Genomic DNA, 21775 nt, shown 5'->3' with positions numbered 1-21775 from the left:
CACAACTACAGTTGCACAGCTCTGTGGGGACACGTTGCTGGAGGAACATCTCTGTGAGCAGGTCGTAGTCTGCAGCACCATCTCCCAACCTTTCTGCCTTCTTTGCTTGAAGGTCACTTGCAGCTGCCCCTGTGAAACAGCACTACTGAGGAAGGGAACCTGATTATGTCATCTCAGTGCTACCTCGATACTCCTGTTGGTACCACAGTCTGCGCCTGTGTTTTATTACTCTTAGAGTTGCAGTTCAACCTCTTATGATAATTATAAGGCAAATCTTCTCCAAGGCTTGCATATGGCAATTGCATTATTAGCTTTCCATTACTGCCAAGGAAAGTATCTTAATTTAGCAACTGTCTGTTACTGAGAGTGCTACTTGACAGCAGGGCTGACATAAATATTTATTGAACTTGTGGGGGAAGAAAAATCTACCAAGTAGGATGGAGTATTCATTCATGGTTGAAAATTAACAGCTGTTTCACTAACCTGCTTCTCCTATTGACTGCATTACAGGGAGTACATGTTCAGGAAATGAGTATGCTAAAATGATTGCCACTAGTGCCATGGGTTGAAACCACAGCTAAAAAAATAATATTGTACTCAAAAGTCCAGCACTGCATTACAGGGATTCTTATCTAACTACCTTGGAAATGGCCAAATTACAAGGTGCAGGGAACTTCAGCTTTTGCGTTTTATGTAATCACTGTATTTGTTACTCCTGCTATCCAATCTTTTCTAAATTTTAAACTTGTGCTGTCAAAAGGCAGAATAAACAGCAGACAGGCCATCTTTAAAGTAAAAGAAGTGCTGAGTGGGCTAGCATCCAAAGAACTAAGATTATAGGAATCTGTACAGCAGGAAAAAATAAATGAGCAGGGTTGGACTTTTCCCAGGGTGAAAGAAAAGCATCCATTAAATCCTCCACTGTGCTTCAGGGTAACATCCACAATAAGTCACATCTCCCCTTTCTCCTGGCAGACATTTAATGTAGGAATATTCCAAAAGAGCATCTTCATTAGTTGTTTCAGTCCTCACCAGTGTAGTCTTCCACAGCAGAATGTCTGTATAGCTGAATCAAGGGACGAAATCCTTCCCTACAGGCTGCAATGGCCTGTAATATCTGATGAACTGATACCAGTAGGACCCCTCCCTATTAAGCTGAATTGTTTTCAGCCCACAGAATACCCCTTGGGGTCCACAGACATTAACCTTCTGGTTATCCATTATATCTGATCTGAAAAATTACATACACTAGAGCAATCCACCAAAAGTGAGGCTATACCCAGACAGTGCCTGAGTACAGATCTAAGGCTAAAAATTTAATCCTCAAAAGCCCTGAATGGCTCCTCAGACAATTGATATTTTTTTCCAGTGAAATTTATAAAGTCCTGTTTCTACATGAAGACAGAACTGTTATCACCTTAATAAACCTCTGCTCACGTCACAAACAGTGCCTGAGCAACTTGCTCTCGGTGACCTTGCTTGAGCAGGAGGGTTGGACAAAAGGTCCCTTCCAACCTCAACCTTTCTGTGATTCTGTGATATCAGAGCCGAAGAAGGATCCTCAAGGTTATCACTTCTATGAGATGATAGATTTCTAAATGCTATTCAGTAGGTTTTCTCAGAGCAGGCTTAAGAGCTGCTGATGACACTTAATACTATATGCAATATAGAGCTTCTTAAGAAATGCGAGGAAGGATGCTGGCTCAGTTTTATTGAGCAGCTCAGTGGTTTATGGGACAACTTTAGAATATGACAGATCTGATCTTCCTTAAGCTAAAGGTGCATACCCTCCTGTTTAAACAGAGCTGAATCGGTAAGGCAGCAGCAAGGCACTTCCCTGCAGCACAGAGCTGTGCTGTGGAAAGACAGACAAGGGTCATTGCATGAAAGAAAGAAAGTGCAGGAAATGACCTAGCCCAGGTGACTAGACCCTCGGTTTATAAGAAAGAGATATTGGGTTCTGCTTTCTGTTCCTAGCCTTCCCTACACACTGTGCCTAAACAGTCGTAAGCTATAACGCATAAACAGTCCTGGCAATGGAGTCTGGAAATATAGGCTTTATTTCAAAACAAAGCTTCTCCAGCTGCCAATTTTCCAAACAAAAGTGAGGCCTCTTCTTCTGCTTTTTGAAGAGGCAGGTTCAGAAAATAGTTCCAGGCATGAATCTTCATTTGACTCCATACAACCACTCCACACTCATGTGATTGAGTCCCCAAGAGGATTTCAAACCTACTCCTATAGCTGCTCAATCACACCCTCAATTCTGAGACTGTCTTAATTCTTCCGATGCCTTGCAGGGAGCAGAGGTACCTCACCTGCAGCTACATGTTCCAAAATCACAGTATGCAACTGAGCATCACAACACTATAGCCTGCTGCAGATGCACAAGAAAATTCCAGGGTCAAAGTTCTAATCTTCACAATTTTCCAGCTGCATCACTATCAGACTTAACTATTGCTTTATATATTTTGTAAAAAAATACAATATAAATAAAATAATTAAGGGTTACAATATTTAAATTAGTTATCAAATGCAGCAGCTTCAAAATATTCAGTTATATTGGGGCGTTTCTGTATTTTATAGGTTGTAGTTGATGTCTGGATTTAAGCATGATAATGGGGTACACACCTCCCCCAAAACTACAGCAGCAGTAGTTTCTGTAGCAACATAAGCTTGATTTATTTTTAACTGTAAAATGTGTATGATTTACTCTGCAAGCCACAGCCATTATAAAGCACTTTAAGGAATTTTCATCCAGTTATCCCATCAGATCACTGGTTTGGATAAATATGCCTAACACTATAATTTTGAAGACACTGAATCTTTCTGAGTATGTAACTGACTGCCCTTATACTATTCATTTTTAATGCATTTTAAGGACTGCATAATATTACAGTCAAGTCACAATTTTCAAAGCCCACAAAGACCTACAATGCTGTCCACATTATCTCTCCTTGATAGCATTGTAATCTCCATGCGAGCTCATTTGCGTACAGCTGAGTATAATACTAAAGACTTTTTGAAGTCCTACTGTAAAAGGAACTGGTTCCTACTTTATCATTCACTGCAAGAATTGTGACTTCTCAATAGAAGACCTGGTAACAAAGATGGATCCGTCTGAGATGTAGAAGATAGGTAACAATACCGTGCAGCTGCTCTCTAGTTCCCTGGGTAATTTGGGGAAAGGGACTACAGCCTTCTGTGTTCTCTCCGTGTTGTATTACACCTGTATAATGACAGCTGAGATGCTGAGGTGTTTGTGAAATACAGATGTATTTATTAAAGCATCAAATGTCCTCTAAATAATGGGAAAATTTCAAATCAAGTAGTAAGGCCTTTCTGGTAAAACTAGAGAGGATAGAAAGCACTGATGCTTCTACAGGATGACACACCTCTAACCTCACTGAACTGTAGAGACACATATATATAAACCTCTGCTATAAAAATAGGCAGCAGTAAAATCCACATCCTAAATCAAACTCTCTGAGGTTGCTGAATGAAGTATGAGCTCTTTCATAGACAAGGAGCATGCAGGCTTCTAGGTAAGGCAGGCAAAACAGAAATTGATGTCATTAGAAAAAAATATATATAGGACTTATTGGACTTATGTTCATCATTTTCATTTAAAGATGGATTTGACTGCCTCTGAGCCCTCAAGGAGCTTGGAAATAGTCTGAACTTTGTGCTCAGACCCATTCATAAATGAAAGGTTGGCTAAATTAGGAGGCTGTGTTAGAGGTAAGAGAGAAAAGAAGCTCACACATAGGCTTTGTGAAACAGAGGTGAGAAGAAAAGGTGCTATTCTTGCTGCAGTTATTACAGTAGATGATTTTTTACCATGGAAAGATACATTTTGCAAAGCCTGTCTATACACACATTTTTGTGGCTTCTTTCTTTTAAAAAGAAACCAGCCAGAGCTACTTGTCTTAGGATCACAAGCTACCTTCTGCTGAATTTGGCTTCAAGGCCTGATGTATATATGAATAAAAACTATAAGAAAAAAAGGTTAAAATACCCATAATTTGAAAGCACTGTGCATGTTTAATTCCTGCTCCCCAAATATTTCAATTTACAACTTTCTAAAGTAAAGGATGGGACTATTGATTTTATCAGCCTCCTGTTGTGGAAGGCATTTTTCTGTCTCCCCACACATTGCAATATACACAGACTATCTGAGTTAAGTGGAAGTTTGGCTTTTTCTGCCTCTTTTCAATATGAATCTGAAGCCAAGATACCGAGATTTGATTTCCTCAAAAAGGGGATAATTTCAAGAGTTTCCTATTCCTAACAGACACCAAACACAATTGCTTCATAAATCCTGCTAATCTAATTCCTACTTAAAGCCAATGGGATTCTCTCCATTGACTCAAATGGGAATTGAACCAAATCTAGTGAGACTGGTACATCTACTGACTGGCTCCATTAGGATTAAAATTGCCTTCTAAAATATTGTGGAGGTTTTTGGAGACTTTTATTTCAACTCATCTCACAAGTACAAAACTATATTTTCAGTAACTTTCCTAAAGGCATTGAGAACATGGCAACTCTTGGCTTTGGAAAGCAAGGAGAGTGCAGGAGTATACACCATCCACTCAGCTGCTTTGCCGTGAATTCTGGCCACCTAAGCTCTTTAACAGAAATCTTCATGATGAAGCTCAGAGAGGTTGTTCTGAAAAAAAGTGCATGATCCAAGCTCTGAATTTACATTGTTACATATGCAAATCCACCCTATCACTAGATGTATCACAGCTATCGTGATGATAAACCGAAATATGGCACATCATAGCCTGCCACCGGGAAGGACCATACAATTTCAATTTATGCAACCAGTGCTTTGTAAGCATGGAATGGATATTTCTAATTCATAAATAATTCTGAGTGATTTTGAATAGGTTTGCTACTTATTGTTCATAAATCTCTGTGAACAGAAAAGCGAAACTTTGTCAACTACTTTATATTTGTATTTCCTGCAGTTCGAATACTGATATGAAAAACTGCCAGGACTAGTCCACTGATTGTGTATGAAGGTAAGATACTGTGGGGTGAGTATCTGTTCTCTGAATTGTTTCTCTGTAATTCCTTTAGCAAAAAACTGTTCTACTTTTAATTGGATGAGGAGATTTTATCATTTTTTCTTTACTTGTTCAAGACATATTGTGAGAGACTGAATTGTTATCTCGAGCTATTTGTCTCAAAGATTGTTTGCTGTGATGAGCCATTTATCCCAGAGATGGCTTGTTTAAGCAGGGCACTCCTCTGTCCATAAGAACAATTACCAGGCCACTGAGGCTTCCAGGGGAGGAGACACGCCGGAACCAGCAAAGCATGCAGGAATGTGGAGACTACCATTGTCATGGAAACTGTAGTCTTTGAGATAAGGTACTGGTTTCTGGTGTTGATCACGCAAAGGCCGTGTGATAGATGAAACCTGCAGCACACAAACAGTACGTATGTGCATGCGTCAGACTATGCCCTATAAAAAACTGTGGAGACAAGCCATGGTGTGCACCCACCACCGAAGAATTGAAGACTGAGGACCGACAGGACACCGCTGGATCCATGGTGGTGACTATCCTTGCAACTCTATCCCGACTGCTTGCTTGATTTCTTCCTTTTCTTCCCTTCTATCCTATCGCTACTTTTGATACTTTTGATAATAAAAGCTCTTGTGGGTATACGACATTTGACCTTGTTTGTGTCTTAATCTTGTTCCTGGGATCATATTGAAACCTTCCCCGACATTGTATTGGGACACATACTTTGGGTTATTTCATTAGGCAAATAAATTTGTGCATAGTTTTTATTTCAGTCATTTTCTTTAACATTTCCTGTCTTTTGTGCCTAAATTGCAAAGGTACTACTGTCCCGTATTCTGAAATGCCATCAGAACTTAGTGTGAAATATTTGACATTACTGGTATCCAGTATATTACACAGTTACTGACCACAAGATTTAGAGCTACCATGGAAAAGTTTTTAAAAGCTTAAAGTTTCAGTCCAAACAAGCCCCTACAAATCTGTATGATTATCCTGATCATATCTAAACTTTTCCTAACAATTTAGGCCACAACTCGGGCAATGAAACAAGAGTGGAGCTGGAATTATGGTGTACACATAACTGTCCTAGACAGCTACCCTTAGCAGGGATCCAAATTTAGACTTTGCATTGAGACCTTCTCTGATTTTGAAAGCTTTGTTATTTTTTGTATCAGGTTGTCCTGGGAATATGGCTGCATAATAATTTTCCTAAAAGTATTATGTTTCTATCCTCATCTTGATGCCCAGAAATAATGGGAACAAACTGAAAATGAAGAAATCAAATCTACTGGGGAGAAAAAAGATAATGCTTCTGAAACCTCAAAGAAAATTCAGTTCTGGTTTCTTTCCACAAAGTCATAGAAAAACAGTTTATTCAAAAAAATTATTGCCTCTGAGAGAGACATTTTTAGGGTAACTGAAGAATTATCTTTTCAATGGGCTTCAGGTAATGTTAGCTATGAACTCTCTACTTGAATACTAACAGTCTCCTAATGCAAAAGTCAGTGCACTGTCCAAAACTCCTGAACTCAGGTTTGAAAATGTGACCAATAAATACTGAGGTCCAAAGCCATCCCTAAACTATAGCACTGGTCAGCAGTCTGGCTTCCAGCTTTACGTGACAATAGATGTTAAGTGAGTACCAGCAAAAATGACAGGTAGCATAAGGAGGTTTCTTCCACAGTCTGTCACTCTTGACATTCACAGGACCACAACTGTGTTTTGTAGGAAGGACAAATTTGGGGAGCCCTTTCACAGTCACCTAGTATTTGAGCTTTATCAGTTGTGGGGCCAGTCTCAAACTTTAGGACTGCAGAAAACCCTGGATAATTAAGGCTTCCAAAAACATTTGGTGGAATTCATCAAATGTAGGAGAGTGCAAGTCTTATTCCAGCATGTTTGGTTCATCTATAAGCTTGAGACAAGAAAAGCAATAAGTAGTTCACACTGAATCCCCTTCATCCGTGATCTTGGGCTGTGATCAGATCAGGGAGATCTGAACTGACACAGTCTTGCAATACACTAAAAAAGAGGTATTCTTACTAAAGCTGCTGTTGGCGTCAAGACAAGAAAGGCAATGCATATTCCAAACAAATATTGCTTTCAGGTTATAGGATATTTACTCAGAAATATCCTATAACGGAATGGGAGTCAACTGATTAAAGCAGCATTTGCTGAAGCCTTTTTGCTGGCTTCCAGGATTAGCAATCTCATTCTTCAGGCAGCAGAGAAGCAGCTCCAGGCGTGCATTGGAATGACTGAATGGGCAATTTATGCAAGAAGCAGTGTCACTGAGATTAATGTGCTCACAAACGAACCAGCAGAGAAAGAGGGTCGGGGTCACACTGAAGGAATATAGCGGTGGACACATTTGTCCTCTGAAAGCTGACAAGGCCTTTTTAGGTACGTGATCCTGGATGCCAGGATTGCTAATCACACATAAGGTTGGAATCAGTTTGACAAGGGCATGACGACATTAGCTATCTGAGCTGACCCTCCTGCATTTTGCTATGGATTCTTGTAGGACTGCTTCAGAGGCAGCTGAGATGCTTGGCCCCTAGAAGGTCTTGAGTTTGTATTCTTGGGTGCTGGCAGTCAGATTCCACTAGGATCTAAGCTTGTCTTACCAGTGGGTCATGGTCCAAGCCAAGTCCCTTGGGATTGCTGTAAATATGAAGAGAAAAATTCATTTTTTAATATGCAGGCACTCTGGATCTGCAGCTGGCCCAGCTGAATTATACTGAACTGGATGATCAGGCAGACTGCCTCTGATGCAGCAGAGAGCACACCAAGGATTAATTGCTTCTGAAGCCACCAAGGAATGGCCCTCTGTGAGTAATTGTTCCTTGGATTTAAAAACATGGGAAGGGTTGCACAATGATGCATAGTGGAAGGAATTTATGAGGCTATACAGCACAAATTTGTGATATATGGAAGCAAAGCGTCAAAAAGTATTCATACACCTTTCTACTTGCTTACAATTATGATACACCTATCTCTTTTCACTTGCCTCCTATTGTCAATGCTCCTATCCTCATCAATGGGAGCGGTGGAATGACTGTAGCAGATGACATGGGATAGTCACTTCTGTTTCAATCTTTCACCAAAACCCGGGCTGGCTCATTGGCTGGAGAAGATTAGGTCTGAGACAAGCTAAGTTCTAGTCTTTACTCTTAGACACTCTTTCAATCAATAGCAGTAGAAGGCACTTTGAGCATCTTTGGGGATCTAAAAGGTATTTCTGTCACCCTCTGACTTTCATTTCTTTTCCCCTTCCCTATAATAAAAGCAGAGTGGGATATGAAATTTCCATATTCAGAACGGTAAGACAAATTTATCTAGACTCTCATTCTTTTCTCAGGGTAAACAAGATGATAGACTTAGTTGGTGGACCTACAGCTAGATTCATCCAGTCTAATTTTAGACATTTAATTGAAGTGCCTAGCTTAGGCTACCAGTTGCTCCAAATTCCTATATAATCAGTTGAGAACAGGAACCTCTTGAAGGTATTTCCACTCCATCATTGATTTCTTACGTTTTCCTCCAACTTGGGCAACTCGGTGAGATATCTACAGTTAGGCTGGTTGAATCCAGACCCACCTAGCAGCAGCGAAAGGTGAGACTTTAGGAGAATCCTCTCTTGATAACCTCTACACCTGCTTACATGGGAAAAAGGCTGTGTCTTTGTACAGGCTGAAGAGGGAGTTCCACCACAAATCACTGATTTTATGGCTGGACTCTTGTAACCATGCACCGACTTCTAACTGCCAACTACGTAAGTGTGATTTAGACATTTATTGCCCAGCTGCTTTGTTAAAGCCATAAAGCTGAAGTCCATCACTTAAATCCATTCCTGGGTCTGTCATTTATTCTCCTGCATGTTCTGATCAATACCTCAGAGCTCTTCAATACCATGTCACTGTATGTAACAGTTTGAAATTACATTCACGTTTTTGCTGTCAAACTGTAAAATACAAAACCTCATACGCAGGAAGCATAATACTTTTCAGAAAATTATCAATATCAATAGCACAGAAATTTCCTGGACATTCCAAGACGTGTGGCAGCTTTTTCAGATTTCCCAGTATACTACCCTGCTGAATACACTTACTGATATTATTAGGAATTGAGGGTGGTCAAAAACCTACACAAGTGATCAGTGTTCAAATTTCGCAAACTCGTCTTTTTGTTGAAGACACATTACAGATTTACAAGAAGCTTAACAGTTTAGTCATTCTTGGACAAAATAGGTGCAATTTGGATAATAGATAGAAGTTGGTTTTCCTCTGTTAGTTGCTCTCCCCATTTCTACATTTCTTTAAACCTGAGACTTTCAAGCAATCATTATGGGTCTTCATTATCCATGCATGTCATGGCTGTTCTTTTTCAAAGAATCTTTAATTGGTTCCTTCTTTTTCCTGCTTTCTATTAGGATTCTTTGGAAAGGCATTGAGTATACCCTTCATTTACTCAAGTTGTAGTTCTCCAAAATATTTTCTCCTAAAATCTAAAAAGGCCGTATCTTTCTGCACACTTAGCGAGCTCCTTTGATACACGCTTAGCCATATGGATATTTATGTAAAACACAGTTATGATCTCGCTGTTTTATCACTTGGTGCATGTAGAGGACAACCAACAGGAATCGGGGGGAGGCGCTTTTCTCCCTCACTCCTTCCCTTTGGTTTCTGATAGTCTATGACAAACTTCCACACTAATTTATTTTAAAGCAACACTAAGAGTGAAGAAACATGTATGCTCATTAGATTTCATGAAGGCACACTTTAGAAAACTGCATCTAGTGAAAATGAAGCATCTATTGAAATTCCCTTTTGAGACTAATGCTAAAAAGCTCTAAAATAAAACAGAAATAAATGGCAACCAATTAAAATTCTTCTGGAAAGATTAATTTTAAACTGTTTTCCTAGAATATGTGGCTTATGCAATCACTCTGTGTGTCTGTGTCTCCTCCCTTCCCTCCCATTCAGTAATTGTCATTCCTATTGTTTAACTAAAACCAGATTTGACAAAGGGGCAAAGGTCTCTGAAGTATTATCTTCCCAATGGCCTCATGAAAACAGTCTATCAAAAAGAAGCTTGAGGGAAAGCCTGAGGTATGCACTCACCTCTTATTAGACACTGGAGAATTGACCAGATCCCAGATCAAGCAGCTCTTCTTTGGTGCTCACAAAACTATTTGTTCATTCCTTGTATCCTTGTTTAAATAATTGGTCCATTTTGCTTTGTAAATATCAAGGCTTCATAGAGCTGCTAAGTGAAAACCCCCAGGGTAAGATCCAGGCTTCAGTGAAGTCTATCAGCATTTTACTATTGACTTTACTGGGGTCAGGATGTGACCAAAGACCTTTCTGTCTAAATGGACAGGGCAGATAAAAAGGTGAGAGGGCAGATCAATATGTCAGATAAATTATTCCCTTCAGATTATTCTTTCAGCTGTAATATATATACACAATGTCACCATAGCTATTCCATGTTTGAGCAAAGAGAAACTCTGTGGTATCAATGACACCAGTGTGTGAAAACTGCCCAAAATGTTAATTTGAGAAGGAAGGGTTTATGGGGATTTAACTTTGCCTTCTTTTTAGAGGTTGTTAAAAACAAAACTAGTGATGATGCATTTTCAGAGGGTGTCCTCTTTGTACACCGACACCCAGTGACTGGCTTACACAGAGGTGTCCAGCTGATGGCCTGCAGGTTACAGCTAGCCCATGGGACAATTCTCTCTTGTTTAGCGGCATTTCTACCACCCACAAGTCTGGGACCTCAGGTGAGGGGGAACCCCCTTACCAGCAATGCACAAGCTGAATTACCCAACAGCTACCCAAAACCTCTGTTGTCTGAGCCCACAAGACAGCGACGTGCCCCCTGGGAGGAGGTTGCCATGGTCCTGATATTCCAGAATTATATTTTCATATTGGTCTACGGAAGTCCTAAAAGTGGTATCCAGCTTCTGCCGCTGAAAAGGTACAGCCCCCTTACTTACTACCTATAACAGACCTGCTGCACTTCATTCAATACGTTTGTTGTCAACTCTGACTGGAATATCCAGATTTATAGAGAAATATTATGCCAGAACAGTACAGTATCCAAACCTCTACAATAAATACTTGCATCAATTACCTAGTGCTCCTAGGTAACAGTAAGAAAAGGGAGGGAAAGCAAAAAGTTTCAGTCGACTTTTTATTGATTTTAGCTTGCTCATTCAGTATGTGTTAAATATCACGATGCAGAATCCATTTTACCAGACACAAGTGGCAATTACGCTTTTACTTTTCTAGGCAGTAATGGAGAACTGTCTAATTTAGCCATTGTCAGATTTTAAAAATGATTCCTGACTGCAGAACTGACACAATATAAATGTTTACTGAGTTTGCCTGAAACAAGCTGCATTACTTTAAGTTTTGATGTTAACTCCTGCTTTCTTGAGAACGTACTCTCCTGTGCTGGCTTGCTCACTTTAATATTGGGACAGAAAAAACAGAACAGCTTATAAACAAGCTTCCCTGCCCCTTTCCACTCCTACTAGGACAGTAGCAAAGGGACATTACTATGGATTCAGTCATAATCATTGAATATAGAAGCCAAAAAAATAACTCAAGATCTTGTTTCTTATATCAATGTGAACAGGACAATTGTTGTGCCCAAAGTATCAGGGAGAACACTAGCACAGCTTTTTTAAGGGAAGGTGACTTATTGAGTCTGCCTCTTCAATGTGTAGGCTGTGTATTGTGGAATTCTGGCAGCAAGTACCTGGCAATGTGTGTATGAATCTGAGTATTTACAGTCACATTCAAATTATTCTGTTACTTTAGAAAAGAAAGTGGAGCACTGCTAGGTGCTTTAATACAAACTAGTGAGAAATGAAAAACCTCTATTTGTCCAAGCCTTTGAAGGAGGGAGGGAGTGTTAGGTTTACGGTTGGACTCGATGATCTTAAAGGTCTTTTCCAACCGAAATGATTCTATGATTCTATACTAATTACCCTAAGTGACAAACAAAGTTAATGGCCCATGAATATGAACTTTCATGCAACAGAATTTATGATTTCTAAATAGAAGAGGTGAGGCAATACATGTAAATTTAGTACTGAAAAAGTCTGAGCAGCACGTTCTTACACCTTCAATGTTTTTCTACTGCTACCATAACTGATGGTATTCCAATAGGTACCTACAGTGTGCAGGCACATTTATGGTGTAAAATAGGAAGACTTGAAGGAAAATATTATTTTGAGATTTATAGACTGGTATAACACATGAGGCAAGGTGGCTCATATGACTATCATATCATTGCTGAAAACACATGCTTAGACCGTGGCATAAGGCACAGGGGAAAATATATTTGATCTGCTTCTTTACATCCCCAAATTATGACTAAGCTTTGCAATGCTGAGCAGGTACACTGAAGAAAGACTAACACAGCAGGGTTAAAGCACGTCTGAACTGAGGTGCCATGGCAGATAAGACTGTTCACATGAGCTGCTAGAGATAATTCCTACTCGTGCTTTTGGGCAAGAACATCAATCAGCATTTCCCAACTTTAGGAAGACAGAAGGGAATTGTAAGGTTTATCTTGGGAAAGGAGAGGTGAGAGCCCACCCTGCGACACATCCCAGGTTACTGCAGGACACTGCAGGAAGCTAGAAAGCTGGGCTTTCCTGCCTCCCATCACAGCCAGATACATGCTAACTCCAGCAATGAAGTGGGTGTTGCCTCCATACCCCTCAGAAGCAGTTACCCAAGAGCACTGGTGGGACTCTTCAAGGAACCTTAAATGAGGGACACATGGCAAATAAGATTGGGAAATAAACACAACAAGAAATCCTACTAACAGCAAGTCAATAGGGCACATACCACACGCTGAAGTTAAGTGAGCATGTCTTTAAGAGCTTTGCTTGTGCTTCCTCTCACTTAGTCCTGAAATACATTAAAAGTACTTTGAAATATAATAACTAGTCACTGGTAAGTGGCACTTGCTGTTCTGTTGTTGCAAACGGTATCATTAGGATTCCAGTTTTGCTGAGATAAACTAGCTTACTCCTTGTGGAGACCTTTACTCCTGCTAAATGTTTTGCTGCCAGTTAGTATTTCCTGTCATCAGAAAGCCTGAGAACCCTTGCTGTAGTCCAAGATCCCACTAAAAAAAGCCTCCATACCAAGAACATATAGAGATAGCTCTGCCCAATTTTCCTCCTTGGTTCAGAGAGATAATTCAATTGTTTTTATTTATTAATATCACCTCCCACTTATCTACTTGCATTCCTTCTTTCTTCAGCAAAAAGGATTAAAAATGAGTTCTATTTTCATTTTAAAGTATCCAGGGATCTGAGCTTGCTTTGAGTTGAAATTTCCTTCAGAGACCTCCAGCCTTCAATGAGAGCAGGGCTTGTAACTGCCAGTGTTGTTTCAGGGCTTAAAAGGCACAGGACTGTGACATGACCTAACTGATGAGGTAAATTATGCTGATTCAAAGCATTATAAAATATTAATATCCCTGCCAAAGTTCAGCTCACTGACCTCCTCTATACCCTGGTGAGCTTACCTGCTGAAAGGCCAAGAGCTTAAAGGTTTCACATTTTCTTTCTTTTAACAAAATAAATAACATCTCTGTTCTACAAAAAGGCAAATGAACACAGGAAGAAAAATACTGACACATGCTTCTCATCAAGCAATTTTGGAAAGATATTCTAGGTCTCTTCTAATCAACAGCTGCTTTCTCCTATGAAAACTCCAGGCTTCTTTGTCTTTAATAGGATTTTTCCTGAAGCAAAGAAAACCACTTTTAATCCTGCTTAACACAGATTTTTGCATGGGGCTGCTTGTGCAAATTTGAAGAAATAGGCTCTCATACCCCGTAAAGTATCCCACCCATGGAGTGCTGTGCCCACACAGTACTGTAAGGAGCTTGCCTACTCCCTAGGCTATTGCACCTTCACGACTGGTAGATGCTCTGCTCTGTAGAGCAGAACCTGATCTTACAGACCCCACGCACAGCACTTCTGGCACTCACCAAATGCACCAGCAAGCAGTATTCTTTTACCAGATCTCTAGGATACTGAATAATGCTTCTACTTCTTTTTAATTTAATATATTTAGCTTTCTAGTTTGTACTAATTTCTGCTTTTGGCATTCTGATTTAAACTCTCCCCTGAAACTACAATCTATGCACTTACTTAGTTTCACATTCATTTCTATCAGGGAAGAATGATAATTTGTGAAGAGTTTGACCTAAGTCATTCTCCATTTCCTGGCAGTTCTTAGTTATGATTTTCTTTCTATATTAAATCATTAATGAAACCCTCTATTTAATTTAACCAAAAGTTTTCTCAGTTCTCCACCTGACTTCTTTTAATAACTCATCTGTCATATAAAATAGTAGATCACTTCTGGTGATTTTAAAAGACTGGAATATGTGTAATCTTTATATTAGACAGTTCATTTGGATATCAAGGTCAACATAATTGAGCTTCATTTCAATATCAGGGGTGACATAAGTAATTTTCTTATTGACAATGATAAAAAATGTTCATCTATTCTGAGACTCAGACTGAAGAAAGCAGGTATTACTTCAGATGATGTATTCATCTGAATGTTGATACAACATGGAATAAGATTATTAGGCAAAGTACACTCATGAAAGTGTAACAACAAAACTTGGTAATAATATTTTCATTGTAATCTAATGCACAAAATTTGAGATAGAATTTATCTATTCTTTTGCACAGCATCCCCATTCATGATACACCAGTCTTACTGCAACAATGCCCAAAGGCAAAAGGAAAAGCAGAACTGGAAGTGCTGCTTTCCAGAGACTGTCCCAAAAGAAAGCTGCTTCAGGTTCCCACAACAGCATGAAATGAACTTCACCTCACAAGAAACTTATTCCTTTCCAACCCACAATCATGTAGGAGGCAGATCCTTACCCCTTAAAATGCAAAGAGAAATCTCAAATTTTGTCAAGGGACAATTGGTCCTTCAACAAAAGCACCACTTGACGAGAACGAATTGATCCTCTGGTGAGTAGAAAGATAGGCAGAAAAGAAGATTTCTTTGACTTCAGATCTCAGATTTTTCTGAATTCATGGATACTCTGAAAGATCTTGTTGCAAACAGTGGAAAATAGTCTTAAGTGTTCACTTCCTGCTTCACAGCTAAATTCTTGAATGCCATAACCGTTTTTTCCAAGGCCAAACCTAAAAGAGAAGGTCAAGGCTGGTATTTGCATTTAACCCTGAGAATTAAATCCACAATTAATGAAATAATGTACAGCATCGATGTTGTTTTACAGCATATGGCTGCATAGGCCCCCGTCTCATCACTTGCTTCTGGTGTGGTTAGCAGACCTAGAGCATCTCCGTAAGACTGCAGACATCAGTGAAGGCAAGAGTAATCGAGAGCCACTCTAAAACAGTAATATCTAGAATAGGGATGATGAATTTGTTCAACTTAAAACAGAAGGGGATTGCAGTACTTTTCATTCTTCCTTTCATTTCTTTTACAAAGAAAATTAACACAGGCTCAACCATGCACTATTTAGCATGTCCTGTTTAATGAGAAGATATGTGAAGACTGAGGATACTTCCAAGTATCGCAGTTTCCACTTCACAGGATCTCATTCTCTCTCTTCTTATTTTTAACAATTATTTAGATTTGGATAATACCTCTATATGGTATGAGAACTTTTCTTGAGAGAAGTTGTCATTAAGTAGTTTTGACAGAAGGCTGATCATAATGAGAATGTTTTTGGAAGACTGTTGTCTATCATCCTTTAACTTAGGCAAAAGAAGGCATGAGCTGAATCTAACTCTGGCCATAGCTACTGCAGAGAGATAACAGACATGTCAGCTATCTGATTAATCACAGCTCAACTTCTATGACTCCAATATTGCTATATGCAATAGCAATAAAAAGTTTGAATTGCATTTTTTCCTACTTTAGTTATGACAGTTGAGGCTAAATTTCATTATGATATCCCCACTTACTTTGTCATTGCTATTTTGTGAAGGTTTTAGAAACTTGCCAACATTTTAGAACCTGTAGAGCAGCTCTGTGTCACTCCGAATGTCAATTATATAATATAAAATCCCTGTCTCCCATGTCATATGTGACTTTGGAAATTTTATGGATTATTCTTACAGCTGGTTAAAACTACTTCAGTAACTGTTCCTTTATCAGAAAATACTATTTTGATCAAAATCACACCTTCCTTCAGAATGCATTCATTTTTCTGGAAAGAAAGTTTTATTTTTAACAGAATGCTTAATGCTATTTTTACCAATCATCATTACAAATATTTCATATTCTAGTCATATCATTCTTCTAAAGATGATGGATTATGTAATTATACATGAAGTCATTAGATTGGAAAAATCTCCAAAATCAAGTTTTTAGTCAAACGACTATTTAAAATATATTTTGGTCAATTTTGCTTTTCTTATAACGTGGAATAAAATTTGAAATTTCAACATTTTCCACAGAGCAGAAATCCCTGGCTTTCAGGATTCTTATGTATAACAGCAAAGCCTTTGTCTTTAAACTCCAGAAGCAAACCATTTTGCTTCAGCTGATCTTTAACAAGTTGTTTTCTTTCTGGTCTTCACTCTGCATTACACTGGCCTCAGTGAAATATGCAAAGTGACTATCTTCTGATGAGCCATGATTCTATTTTCAGTGCTGCAGTTATCATTCAAGTCTGTCAAAACCAAATTGCAACACTTTGCAAAACAAGTACAGGGATATAAGCACAATCCTCAGCTGCATATGTTATGTTGGCACCACTTTTAATCCAGAAGGTATAGACTGGCTGTAAATTTCCAAATGGTGCAGTAACTCCTGAATCACATTTGCTGCAGTATGCTCTTTACCAAAACCTTTAATGTCTACTTCTATGTATTTCCTAATGTCTCTCTTGGTTGATTTGCAGATTTGACTGGTTGAAACACTGCCTGATGTCCTGGCTGACACACTATGTAGTTGAATATTGCTTGACTTGCCTTTGAACATATGAAAAATCTCTCCAAGCATCCTGCTTTGGGTTATGCGTTACTCTCTTGCCAACATATTTGTAAGACTCTGAAATAGTTTTTTACCAAAGACAAACCTGCAAGGAGGAGCAGAGTAATGGAGGTCAGCTTCTGGCCAGCATTTGATGAACGCTTCCCTGGTAACTATGATTCTACAGCAAAAATCAATCCAGAAACTCTCTCTACTGCAGTTTTATTCCAGTTCTCTGCAGCTGAGGGATTCATTACAGATTGACTTTTTATCACCAGTCATTTTAGGCAACTTTGCTTTCCTTGGAAAACTGAAAGTATGCATAATGAAGACCGATTATGTTCAGTTTAGGCACCCCATGACCTTTTTCATTCTTAGAAGTGGGTTTCTAATAACCGTAGAGAGTGTGATAGGAAAGATGAGCTGCTGCATCCGAAACATATTCGCTTTAGTGTTTTCACCACTGAGGCTCTTTGTTTTCTATGCCTTTTGACACAGGTTCTGGTATTTCTCCCTTAAAATGGTATTGCAGAATGATAGTACCAGCTGTCCACCTTTTGTCCCCCCTGCTGACTCTGGTGTGACAGATGGTGCAAACAGCCTGGCATATAGTTGTTGGATCAATATAAGGGACAAAATACCTGCCAGATTGCTGATGACTGAGATGTTACATACTCTGGCACCAATGGACGGCTTAGCAAGAATGGCACTAGCCTAAAGGGAAAATAAGCAAGATCCATTTTATTTTTCCAGGGTTGTTTCAGGATAACTATTTTTTCATTTACAATTTTTGGAAAAAAAAAACTTTGAAGACTTCCTAGAATTTTCACCTCACTAGCACAGAGTTATAGTAAGATTAAGCCTCAATTCCTTCTGTTCTATTGCAGCTGGCTACCGTGTCATTGCCTCTTGTCAGCTCCACTTCTAGTTCTCAGCTACACTTTTAGACCTCCCAACAGTTCAGTGACTATTTTGTGGAGTAACTGTCCATGCTTAGTGTGGCCTGGAATAATTTTTTTTTCCTCTGAGAATTTAAACAGAAGTCTTGATTCCTTCCTCATCCAAGCACTGGAGGACTCAAAAGAGGAAGTGAATGCTCAGGGGATGTTGGCTTTGTTTGGTTTGGGTTGGGTTTTGTGGATGTTCAGCAGTACAGCTGGCAAAGCCCAAGTTGGCAGACATGACCTGTTCTGTTCTTGACAGCTATCCAGGTGCTTGGCCACAGATTTGTAACTGCATCTTCAAAGTTTGTGCATGACTGACATAAAGAGATAACAGGTGAAAAGCAAAAGTCCCAAAATGAGGCTTTTGTGTATGACTGAAAAGTGTATGAAGGTCATGAAAAAATAGAAATATGTTTAATGAGGCATTTTCAGTTAAAAAGAGCAAATGAAATGGCACAGACCTGTTAGAGGCATAGGAATGGGGGAGGGGAAGGACAAGAGCCATCAGCAACTGAAAGCTAGCTGTGAAAGAACTTGTGGTATGTTCTTGTCTAGCCTGTCTGCACCTTCCTGAGCACTGCCAGTAAAGCTCACTTCTGCGGGAGTTCAAAGGCAGCTGAAAGTGCCTGGCAATTCACAGCATCAGAATTCCAGAAAACCTTCTTAGTATTTCATAGGGCAATTAAATATCTTCTCTCTGTGGAGGGAAGGAAAAGGATTCCTTCTGAATCCTGAAATCCTGGAATGAACACTGTTCACTGGTTTTAAGCAACAGATGCGAATAAGAATCATAGTTAATTATTTTTGCTAGAAGGCTACTTTCCTCGTTTGCCTCCCATACACCCTCAACGAAGTGTCTGGGAATGTCACAAGTTTGTAAGAAAGTCCTGGAGTAACCCAGAAGCTCTGCTGGTGCCCCCTCCCAGTCCCAGGGCTGCATTCATTCCATCCCTTTTGGTGTCTGAGATGGACCTAGGTACCACCTCTGATGTCTAACATCACCTAATGCTTCGGATGACAAAGTCTCCCAATCTTTGTCTCCCTATACAGTCAGTAAAAATGATAACATAATACTTAGGCTGGAGGTGTATTGCAGGTCTAAGCCAGCTCCCCTATCCTTCTCCTGTCTAAGGAGGAAGCCAAGGTCTGGCTGGTAGAAGTTTGTATCACTCTCCAGTGCTGATTTTATAGCAAACAATCCAAATGAAACCCCTGGGATCACACTGTTTACTACTATGGGGTTTTCAAAGCCTTGTTTTCTGCTTGCCTTGACTGTGGAGCCATCAAGTCCAGCAAACTGTGCAGAACTAGTGCCAGTGGCTGCAAGGAGGAGCAACTGAGTAGCAGCAGCAGAGGTTGATTTGGGGATTTTAGTGGTCAGTCAGAGGAAAAAGAAAAAAAGAAAGGAGGTACAGTAAGAGTGAGATGTGCGGAAAGAAAAATAAAAGTGGAAGAAAGGGAACAGCAGAGAAAGATAAATGAACAGATGGAAACAAAACCAGCAGGAGAAGAATGCAAGAAGAAAACAGAAGGCAAAGAAGATTAGGAAAGAGAAGAGGTTGTGGATCTGGATAAAAGTACCAAGTGAGATGCAGTAACCAAGATGGGGATATATATTGGTGGCAATGGTAAGAACCTGTCCTATTTTCCCTTAAGAAGACCCAAACCAGAAACTGATGAGAGTGATCTAGTCACTCTGATTTTGCTCTCTGATCCAAACTGTATGATTTATAACTAGTTCTGATACCAGTGGGGTTTTTTTTTCAAACAGAAAAATAATTTTCTTCTAGCATTTCTCTTTTCATTTATTACATGACTATGTTAAAAATGTCACAGGGTAGCTCATCATTCTCATCAGCATTCTGTGTCACTCAGAAATAAACTGTGTTAATACTAAAAGTAACATGTACAAAGCACAAAGAAGAGATCTGAAAGGGGAAGACTAAGCTTTTCTTGGTTTACTCTCAAGGTTGTCTTGATTACGTTTGCGTTCTGAGTTATTCTTTAGCTTAAACTAGTCAGACAAAAAAAAAAATTATTATCCCAAATAAAGAAGTCCAAAATTTTCTTAGTTTCCTGAATCATCACCACAGAAGACTGTCAGGATGTTCAATGAGTTCCTTTCTCAAGGAAGCACTGCATTGCAGGAGCTCAGCTGTCTTATTTACATCTCACCCATAAAAGTGCTCTTGTGGAGATACATCATCTCAGAGGAGTGGCAAAGTGCACCTCCACATTAGCAGGTTTGCAGAGTTCACACCCTGCTGCAATCCCAGCCTTTGGGGATGCAATTTGTCCCAGCCCCTATGGGACATGCAGGCTGGGAAGAGAGAGCCACAGCTTTTTGACTGTCTCACTGCCTAGGATCTTGCCCTGCTGAAGAGGAAAGCAGCAGAGCCCAGGTGGTGCATGTGCCAGGCTTTTCAAGTTCTGTTTCACGACTAAGTTTATCCTCCATCTGGGCATCGCTTAGAGAGCAAAGATGAACCTGACTCCAATTTTGTTACAGGGAGGAAGGAAGTTGTACACACAAAGATTTCTTGTAACTCATTGGCTAAAAAAAGCCTTGTTTTTTCACTTCTTTCTTGCATTTCATTTTAAAAATATTAATATTTTTAAATTGAATTATTTTTTCTGTCAAAATGCTGCAGCAGCAATATCACTTGGTTTCTGTGGCTACATGCCCGCTTTTACGATTAAAAAGAAATTTAAGGGCAGACTGAGAGAGGGTATATGCTTTACATTTTTACACTAGAACATTTTCACTTTTAAATAATTGGCTACAAGAAATGTATGCATTATAAAGCAAAAAAAAAATTAAAAATCTACATAAACTATTAGGAAAAAAATGGCCTAAAACTGAGTTTCTAACATTTCATTGTGAAGGAAATTTCCAAAGTGTCTTTATTCTGCTTTCTTATTTGAAATTACAAGTCTTCCCATGAAGTTAAATTCCACTTTCCTAAAGATTTTTCTGTTGAATAGTTACTTTTAAAAAAGTATTGCCTCCATAAGAACGACTGATTTTTAAAATCAATCGTCATGATTTTTGCTGGCAGTGTTTATCATGATATTTATTGTTTTCCTTAAAGTCCAAATTGCTGGAATTTGTGATTTGAAGAGAATCTCATCACTAAGTCAGAATGAAAATGGTAAATTTTCTAATTTCATAGTTACATTAAATAATTGAAAGTCTTGCAATCTGAACATTATTTAAAAGAGTAGCTAGTTTTATTTCTTCCTTTAAATACCATATTTTTAATTTATTGCCATGAGTAAGGAGTTAACTTACCTTTTTTGAAGATTTTATATTCACTATGTCAGTAACTAGAATCTACAAACAGACATGGCATAACAATTTCAGGAAATTATAACTCTTTGAAAAGTGATATATAATGACTGATTAAAAATGAAATTTAACTTCAATGAAATTAAATTTTTATTAAAAAATACTGCAGATGATAGGAAAACCTATTAAAGGTTTTTTCATGGAGAAGATCCACCCCTTCATTTCAAAATGAAATGGATCATTTCTTCAGATCTGAGGATGCCCATGCAGAAACGAGGAGACCCAAAAAACTCCTTAAGAAAGTGGATTTCTGCTGGAACTGGACCTCCCTGCTTTGGGACCTGCAAGCCCTGGCATCTCTGATGAGACTGCTCATCTGATGATTGCTCTGTGAATGTTCTAGACTCAGAAGTTACAGACCAGAAAGGCTCCTGTCCTTGTTTCTAGGGAAGTCTTTAAAAACCAAGCCATTTCCAAGGAACATGCTGACAAACAAAT

The sequence above is a fragment of the Harpia harpyja genome, chromosome 1, assembly GCF_026419915.1.
Source record: "Harpia harpyja isolate bHarHar1 chromosome 1, bHarHar1 primary haplotype, whole genome shotgun sequence".
Classification (NCBI taxonomy): domain Eukaryota; kingdom Metazoa; phylum Chordata; class Aves; order Accipitriformes; family Accipitridae; genus Harpia; species Harpia harpyja.
Note: the sequence above shows the minus strand (reverse complement) of the source record.